The sequence below is a fragment of the Oncorhynchus mykiss genome, chromosome 5 (assembly GCF_057628025.1).
Source record: "Oncorhynchus mykiss isolate SJ-2025 chromosome 5, ASM5762802v1, whole genome shotgun sequence".
NCBI lineage: Eukaryota > Metazoa > Chordata > Actinopteri > Salmoniformes > Salmonidae > Oncorhynchus > Oncorhynchus mykiss.
The window spans coordinates 16,190,743-16,199,213 of NC_143026.1; the positions used below are offsets into that span (position 1 = coordinate 16,190,743).

Below are 8,471 nucleotides of genomic sequence, written 5' to 3' on the forward strand. Positions count from 1 at the left end.
CTTGGTGTGTAATCATATTTGAACACTGGTTTTCACACAAAGGCACGGCACAGTGTTGAATTAGAACCAGGAGTTTGGTTTATGCTGGCAGGGGCGTGTCCAGAAAACACAATTATTGCTTGCTGACATCCATTTAACAAATATTCTCATTCTGAACCATGATCAATATGTCTCACTTTGATGTATTGATGACCACTTACCTATCCCACTGCCACACCCCATAGGATACACTGATTAGTGGTTTAGTATCTAGTTATAACGATTCTGCTCACAGACTGGGCCATCTTTCCAAACACTTTTTATTTATTTATTTTTTATTTCACCTTTATTTAACCAGGTAGGCAAGTTGAGAACAAGTTCTCATTTACAATTGCGACCTGGCCAAGATAAAGCAAAGCAGTTCGACACATACAACGACACAGAGTTACACATGGAGTAAAACAAACATACAGCCAATAATACAGTATAAACAAGTCTATATACGATGTGAGCAAATTAGGTGAGATAAGGGAGGTAAAGGCAAAAAGGCCATGGTGGCAAAGTAAATACAATATAGCAAGTAAAACACGAATGGTAGATTTGCAATGGGAGAATGTGCAAAGTAGAAATAAAAATAATGGGGTGCAAAGGAGCAAAATAAATAAATAAATAAATTAAATACAGTAGGGAAAGAGGTAGTTGTTTGGGCTAAATTATAGGTGGGCTATGTACAGGTGCAGTAATCTGTGAGCTGCTCTGACAGTTGGTGCTTAAAGCTAGTGAGGGAGATAAGTGTTTCCAGTTTCAGAGATTTTTGTAGTTCGTTCCAGTCATTGGCAGCAGAGAACTGGAAGGAGAGGCGGCCAAAGAAAGAATTGGTTTTGGGGGTGACTAGAGAGATATACCTGCTGGAGCGTGTGCTACAGGTGGGAGATGCAATGGTGACCAGCGAGCTGAGATAAGGGGGGACTTTACCTAGCAGGGTCTTGTAGATGACATGGAGCCAGTGGGTTTGGCGACGAGTATGAAGCGAGGGCTAGCCAACGAGAGCGTACAGGTCGCAATGGTGGGTAGTATATGGGGCTTTGGTGACAAAACGGATTGCACTGTGATAGACTGCATCCAAATTGTTGAGTAGGGTATTGGAGGCTATTTTGTAAATGACATCGCCAAAGTCGAGGATTGGTAGGATGGTCAGTTTTACAAGGGTATGTTTGGCAGCATGAGTGAAGGATGCTTTGTTGCGAAATAGGAAGCCAATTCTAGATTTAACTTTGGATTGGAGATGTTTGATATGGGTCTGGAAGGAGAGTTTACAGTCTAACCAGACACCTAAGTATTTGTAGTTGTCCACGTATTCTATGACTTATGAGGGAAGAGTTATGATTTTTAATGTTGGAATGGTGACCAGATCAATAGGTAATCTAGAAGACCAGACGCTTCCCATTGATTAAGCTTTAGGGATGTTTTAGGGGTGTGTGTGTGAGAGTGAGTGAGTGAGTGAAGGAGAGAGAACAGTGTCGTCTCACTGTGTGAGACTGTGATGTCATAGTCTTTGTTCCCTACGCCTGGCTCTGCTCTGACTGTATCAAGCTAACCCAGACAGTGAGGACTAAGGGGAGAGAGGAAGGAACAGAAGGAGGAGAGGAGATGGAGCACACTGATCATCCTTTGCAGACAGGAGCAGTTAAACAACATACAAGGTGAGTGAGACAAGTAATGTGTACCTCTCCGTCACGCTCTCCCCCTCCTCTCTCTCAATCCCTCTGTCTTTAAAGGTGCTGTGTTATCAACCCCCCCCCCCCCTCTCTCTTTGACCCACCCAAACAAGACTGCTGCTGCTGGATCGCTCCACTGTTTCAAAACATTGTCATGTGTGCCTCTGACTGCAGCATTTGACTACTGCATGTGTGACTGTTCGGCAGCAGCTGTCTGATTTGAGAGTTAGACTGATATGTTCCTGTACAGCTGTCTGATTTGAGAGTTAGACTGATATGTTCCTGTACAGCTGTCTGATTTGAGAGTTAGACTGATATGTTCCTGTACAGCTGTCTGATTTGAGAGTTAGACTGATATGTTCCTGTACAGCTGTCTGATTTGAGAGTTAGACTGATATGTTCCTGTACAGCTGTCTGATTTGAGAGTTAGACTGATATGTTCCTGTACAGACCGTGTTTTGCCACCACAATCTGGGTGTGCTGTGTATCTGACTGTAGACGGGCAGATTTCATAGTGTGTTTATAATGGTTGTTACTTCATTTTCTGACACTCAGTAAATGGCAGAGTCTCAGCTTTCCAGATATTGACTTCATCTTTCCGGAGAAACCAAGCCTCATTAAATAACTGATTGATGATGGGTAAATAGCTATATTACGCGCATGACTTTAAGCCTTTGCTATAACTGAATAAGAACATGGAGCTTATGACAGGGATGTTGTGCTGGCTACTGTACACGTAGCTGTAATGGAACGGGGTGGGGCTGTCCCGTCCTCACGCCAGCGGCTGACATCATTGGCTAATTTGGATGTCTTTGCACGATGCACAAAGGCTGCTCGTGATGTCGTCATCCAGACAGGTTCATGTCTACTGCCAGTACATTACAATGCTCTTATCTGGTTAAATTGACTGGTTTAATTATTAGTTATAATAGATGACATGGAAATACAAAAATTGTGTATTTTCATATTCTTATGTAAGATAAAATGTATGTCACACAAAGTAGGATGTCCTGCAACTCATGGCTTTAGGGTAATGTATGTTGCAGGGTAATGTTCATAATGGATATATCTACCATGACAACTATATCTATAGCAAAATCATGTATGGTGGAAATAAGGGTAGGCTTCTCTGATTACTATTACTGGCATGGATCAGTTTGACCTCAGGGGTGGGTATGTCTGTCTGTCTGTGACTGTATGAACAGTTTGACCTCAGCGGTGGGTATGTCTGTCTGTCTGTGACTGTATGAACAGTTTGACCTCAGGGGTGGGTATGTCTGTCTGTCTGTGACTGTATGAACAGTTTGACCTCAGGGGTGGGTATGTCTGTCTGTCTGTGACTGTATGAACAGTTTGACCTCAGGGGTGGGTATGTATGTCTGTCTGTGACTGTATGAACAGTTTGACCTCAGGGGTGGGTATGTCTGTCTGTCTGTCTGTGACTGTATGAACAGTTTGACCTCAGGGGTGGGTATGTCTGTGACTGTATAAATTAGGAAATAGGGAAGATTTATTAGACGGATAACAGGAAATATAAAAACAAAGACTGTTGGTTTGCATCTAGTCCTCTGTGTGTCTACCGCAGCACAGTCTGTATTAGATAGCCTTGTGGCATCAGTGAGTAACTGGAAAGATTGGGAGAGAGACAGATGACTCATTAACCCCTCGTTCTTCTCTTTCGTTCTTTTTTCTCAGGCTCAAATACATCCCCAGCTTCAACTGACCTGAGGATCCCACATCGACAGCAACTCTTCCATGACCAAAGACTGACCAGCACCACATTTGGAAAAATAACACTTTTCAGAGCCATAGTAAACCATACTGCCGATAACCCATGTACTGACTTGAAGGAGAGAGGGACAAATATCCAATCAAATCAAACTTTATTTGTCACATGCACTGAATACAACAAGTGTAGACCTCACTGTGAAATGCTTACTTACAAGCCCTTAATCAACACTGCAGTTCAAGAAGAGTTAAGAAAATACTCAAAATAACAATAACAAAGCTCTATACAGGGGGTCCCGGCACCAAGTCAGTGTGCGGGGGTACAGGTTAGTTGAGGTCATTTGTACATGTAGGCAGGGGTGAAGTGACTATGCATAGATAATAAACAACGAGTAGCAGAATTGTCCAACACTTCCCCTCCTTACTGGCACTAGAGAAGGACTTTCTAGATCAGAGTAATATCTGTTCTCTAGTGCAGAATTAAGAATCACTGAAGCATATGCTACCCTATATATTGTCCTCTGTCTAGGGGCTGAGCTAGGCTTCTCATCACAGTCCATCTTGGAACGGATGGAGCTGATGTAAATATTGACATTGTGTGGCTGCCTGTCATCTGATCTGTACTAAAAGAGAGAGAAGAGAAAGTTCTGGGAGCTCATCCATAACCCTTTGACTCAACTGGCGGTGACCTCAGAGCTGCCCCAGGGGCAGAGTTGGATGTGAGGCAGCTGTCCGCTGCAGTCGACATACAACCAACTTTCTCTTCTTTTATGCCCTCTGTTTGTTCTCTTATTGTAGCTACACGTCTTTCTCTCTCGTCAAAGAGTTCAGATAGGAGTGCTGGCATAAACACATTCTGAGGGAACACGCTCGCTCTCTCACTGGAGGCCTGAGTTCACGCTCGCGCTCTCACTGGAGGCCTGAGTCCACGCTCACGCTCTCACTGGAGGCCTGAGTCCACGCTCGCGCTCTCACTGACTCAGGCCTGAGTCAGATTATGCCACTGTGCAAGAAGTGTGCGTGTCAGTGACTCTGTCATGTCTGTCCGTCTGTCAATAAGTGTGAGTGACATCAGGTATCTAATGGTTACCTGTGTCTGTCTGTGTGAATGAGTGACATAACGTGTGTGTGTGTATATCAGCATCTAACCTCCACTGTGTGTCAAGTCCACCGTTTGTGTGTCAGGTCCACTGTGTTTGTCCCTCTCCATAAAGCAACCATGGGCTGTGCCATGTGTTCCCAGTTGATTGACATGTGGAGCGTGTCGGTGAGGAGAACCAGCCGCAGGGCCATGGAACAGACTGCCCTCCCCAAGGTGCTCCAGGGGGGCTACCACAGAGTCACCAGCCTCCACTACATGTCCTCCTTCTCTGATGCAGAGGACTGCTGTGATGACAACAACAGTCACAACAGCACCACCGGCAGCTCCTTCACCATGGACTGGCAAGAGACGGATGACTGACACTTGGGCGGCAGGTAGCCTAGAGGTTAGAGAGGCGGGCCAGAAACCGGACGGTTGCTAGTTCAAATGTGCCCTTGAGCAAAGCACTTCACCCCCAAATCTGCTCCATGGTTACTGCACTGACTGTGGCTAACCCTGGCTTCCAACCCCTCAGGCATGGATGTGGGGGGTTAAAAGCAAAAGACGAATGTGTAATCTGCGAAAGAAAATGGACGACACGTAAACCCAACATAAATACGTTGGCTAATCCTCTTTGTGTGTATGTGAGTTATTAAAATGTCCATTATTGATCAGTATTTATTATTTCTCATCTGTATTATTGTTTGTTTATTTTTCTATAGGGGGAATAAGAAAGCCTTTCTCAGAACTCTCAAAACATCCCACAATGATGTGGCCTTTTTGTCAAGACTCACACTAACCGTGTCAATACAGCCAAGAGTTTTTTGACTACGGACCTGACCAGGAAAATATAGCCTATAACCAGGGTTGTAGAGAAACATGTAATACATTACATCTAATCTGATTACAAAGAACTAACTAATCAGTTATGTTACCAGCAGAACATTGACAGGTAACTAGTGGATTACATTTAGAAAGTTACCTTCCCAACCCTGCCTATAACTAGCACTTGGAGTTTTTCCAGGTCAAGTGAAACCCTAATCAGTCTACAATAAATCTAACATTGAAATGCTGTCAGTGTCTTATTACAGCTTGTTTATACAGTCCTGTCTAAGATTTTCTATTAAGGCTCTTCCAGTGTGTCAGTCTGAACACACTGCTTAGGAATGCCTTGACGTTGCTCTGTTAAAATGGGGGTGAGGGGAAAAGCTGTTGTATATTATACAACACCAGCCCCTATTTTGGCAAAGATGTGTACAGACGCTGTGCAGCTACGCACATAACTCTGTCCTGTAGCCTGGTTAAACTACTAATAACAAGGCTAGAGATTCAGAGCCAGAGAAAAAAAGAGAACCAACTCTCCTTTCATGGATAGGAATATTTTGTTACCATAAAAGAATGAACATAATCCAGTAGTTGTGCCTTGCGCACTAATGTCTGCATGGTGTGGTCAGTTGGTAAGAGCTTGGTGATAGCAAGGCCACGGTTATGGGTTCAATTCCTGCAGGGATCAAAATTATCAAAAACACTTACAAAAAAATGCATGCACCCCCCCAACTCAACTGTAAGTCACTTAAAACCATACCAGTGGTTTGACTTGGCCCACAGGAACTGACACCAAATCAGTGTTGTTCTCAGTCAGGTTGTGGAAAAGTGACTAAAATTGTGAATACTGATCTTAGAACAGTTCATATAATACTGTTAAAATGAAGTGCTTTGTAACAAAACTAGTGGCAACTGAGCTGCCACCACCTTAAAGCAGAGGAAACCTTAACGTTGCTAGAGTATTGAAACATGGTTGTGAGGGTATTGGGACAGATTTAAGATGTACTAAACAATTCATCCTGAGGTGTTCTGAAACACAACATGGTGTGTTGTAACACCACAGAGTCAGGAGTTGTGCAGCACCTTGCCAGAGACTGGGAGCACTAACCTGGAAAAGATTGAAAACATTTATGGTATTTCGAGTCCTGTGTAGTGCAGAATTGGATCCCTTCTCTTTTGGTGTTGTTTCCTCTCTCTAAAGCTACTTAACACTATGCCGGTGTTTTGAATCCTGTCTTGTGCAGAATTAGTTCCCTACTTTTGGAGTTTACAAATACTGTAAATGAAAGCCCGCCCTTATTGTATATTCCATGTTCTTGTATGTTTATAAACTCCTCATTGGTCATTCCAAAAGGTCGAATGTACAGTATTCGCAAACAAAGTTGTGAAAACACAAATGAATAATTTTGTCCAAGATAATGAGTACAACATTACTTTTAAAAGACAGGATTTAGAAGCTTAATTTCAAATGATCAAATGACAAAACAGGTCTTTCACATGTGTATACTGAGTTCAAAGATCTGTTATTTATCATTAATATTCTTCAAAAATCAATACAGGCAAATACTGCTAATGTTAGCAGTAGCACTTCTACAAACTTCAGCCCAGAGCTCAATATGATCTACCAGTCATCCATTATGCTAATAAATTTAAACTGTCTTAATATTCAGATGATGCCATTAAAGGTTGCGCAGATGGATTGAATCACAGTACAGTTGAGTTAGATGATATGATTGACAGTTCAGTTGGCGTTAGTCTGATTCTTGTCTTGATTTGGTTAGGATTGGCCAGCTGGTGGGTAACGTAATATGTATGCATGTTTTTTTGCAGGGAGACAGACATATAGCAAGCAATAATACATGAGTGCATAATTTGGTTATCATCAAATGTATAATATTAAGGGAAACCCAACCAAGAGCTGCCAAGTGACGTAAGCCTTCCAGACGAGCTAAATGCCTTCTATGCTCGCTTAGAGGCAAGCAACACTGAACCATGCGTGAGAGCTTCAGCTGTTCCGGACAATTGTGTGATCACACTCTCCGTAGCCGATGTAAGACCTTTAAACAGGTCAATATTAACAAAGCCGCAGGGCCAGAAGGATTACCAGGACGCATACTCAGAGCATGCACTGACCAGCTGGAAAGTGCCTTCACGACATTTTCAACCTCTCCCTGACCCAGTCTGTAATGCCTACATGTTCCAAGCAGACCACCATAGTCCCTGTGCCCAAGAACGCCACGGTAACCTGTCTAAATGACTACCGCCTCGTACCCCTGCACATAGACTCGGTACTGGTACTCCTTGTATATACAGTCATAGCTGTGGGAAGTAGGGGTACTGAGCGTGCTGCATCACCCCCTGAAAAATCCCATAATAGAAATCTTTAAAAAAATCTATATCTCAAAAGTAGTGCACTTGGCCTTTACAAGTCCTGTATTAGCAGACTGATATAGCCATCTGTAGGGTGGCAACCAGTCTGTAGCGCTGCAAAGAAATTCAGCACCACCTGTGTTTGAATTTAACTGCTGGACTGAGGGACCTTACAGATAATTGAATGTATGGGGTACAGAGATGAGGTATTCATTCAGTAATCATGTTAAACTATATTATTGGACACAAAGTGAATCCTTAACTTATGTGACTTAAGCACATTTTTACTCCTGAACTTATTTAGGCTTGCCATAAATGGGGTTGAATACTTTGACTAAAGACAATTCAGGTTTCATTTGATTCATTTGCTAAATAAAAAACATTATTCAATTTTGACATTATGGGTTATAATGTGTAGGCCAGTGACATATCTAAATTGTATCCATTTTAAATTCAGGCTATAACACAACCCAAGTCAAGTGTTCTGAAGGCACTGTAGCCTCGTTATTGTTATTTTATATTTGTTACCATTTCCTTTATTAAAAAACCTTTTACGTTTACTTTTTAACTCTGCATTGTTGAATGTAAGTATGCATTTCAAAGTAAAGTCTGCACTTGTATTCGACGCATAAAATGTTATTTTATTTGAAAACGAATCAATTAATCAAAATGGCTGTTTGATTTATTCTATTAGCATTGCTCTTATTGAATTAATTCCTTTTCTGTTTCCTTATTCAGTGTCACAAAGGGAAAGGGGGATACCTAGTCAG

At 42.3% G+C, this 8,471-nt stretch overlaps 1 long non-coding RNA gene across 1 annotated transcript; it reads left to right on the forward strand.

Moving 5' to 3' along the window:
- The first annotated feature begins 1,453 nt into the window (after positions 1-1,453).
- LOC149983178 (uncharacterized) lies at positions 1,454-5,575 on the forward strand. The gene is made up of 2 exons (XR_016495900.1): positions 1,454-1,682; positions 3,393-5,575. It is a non-coding gene; the product is annotated as an uncharacterized LOC149983178 (long non-coding RNA).
- Positions 5,576-8,471: the final 2,896 nt, after the last annotated feature.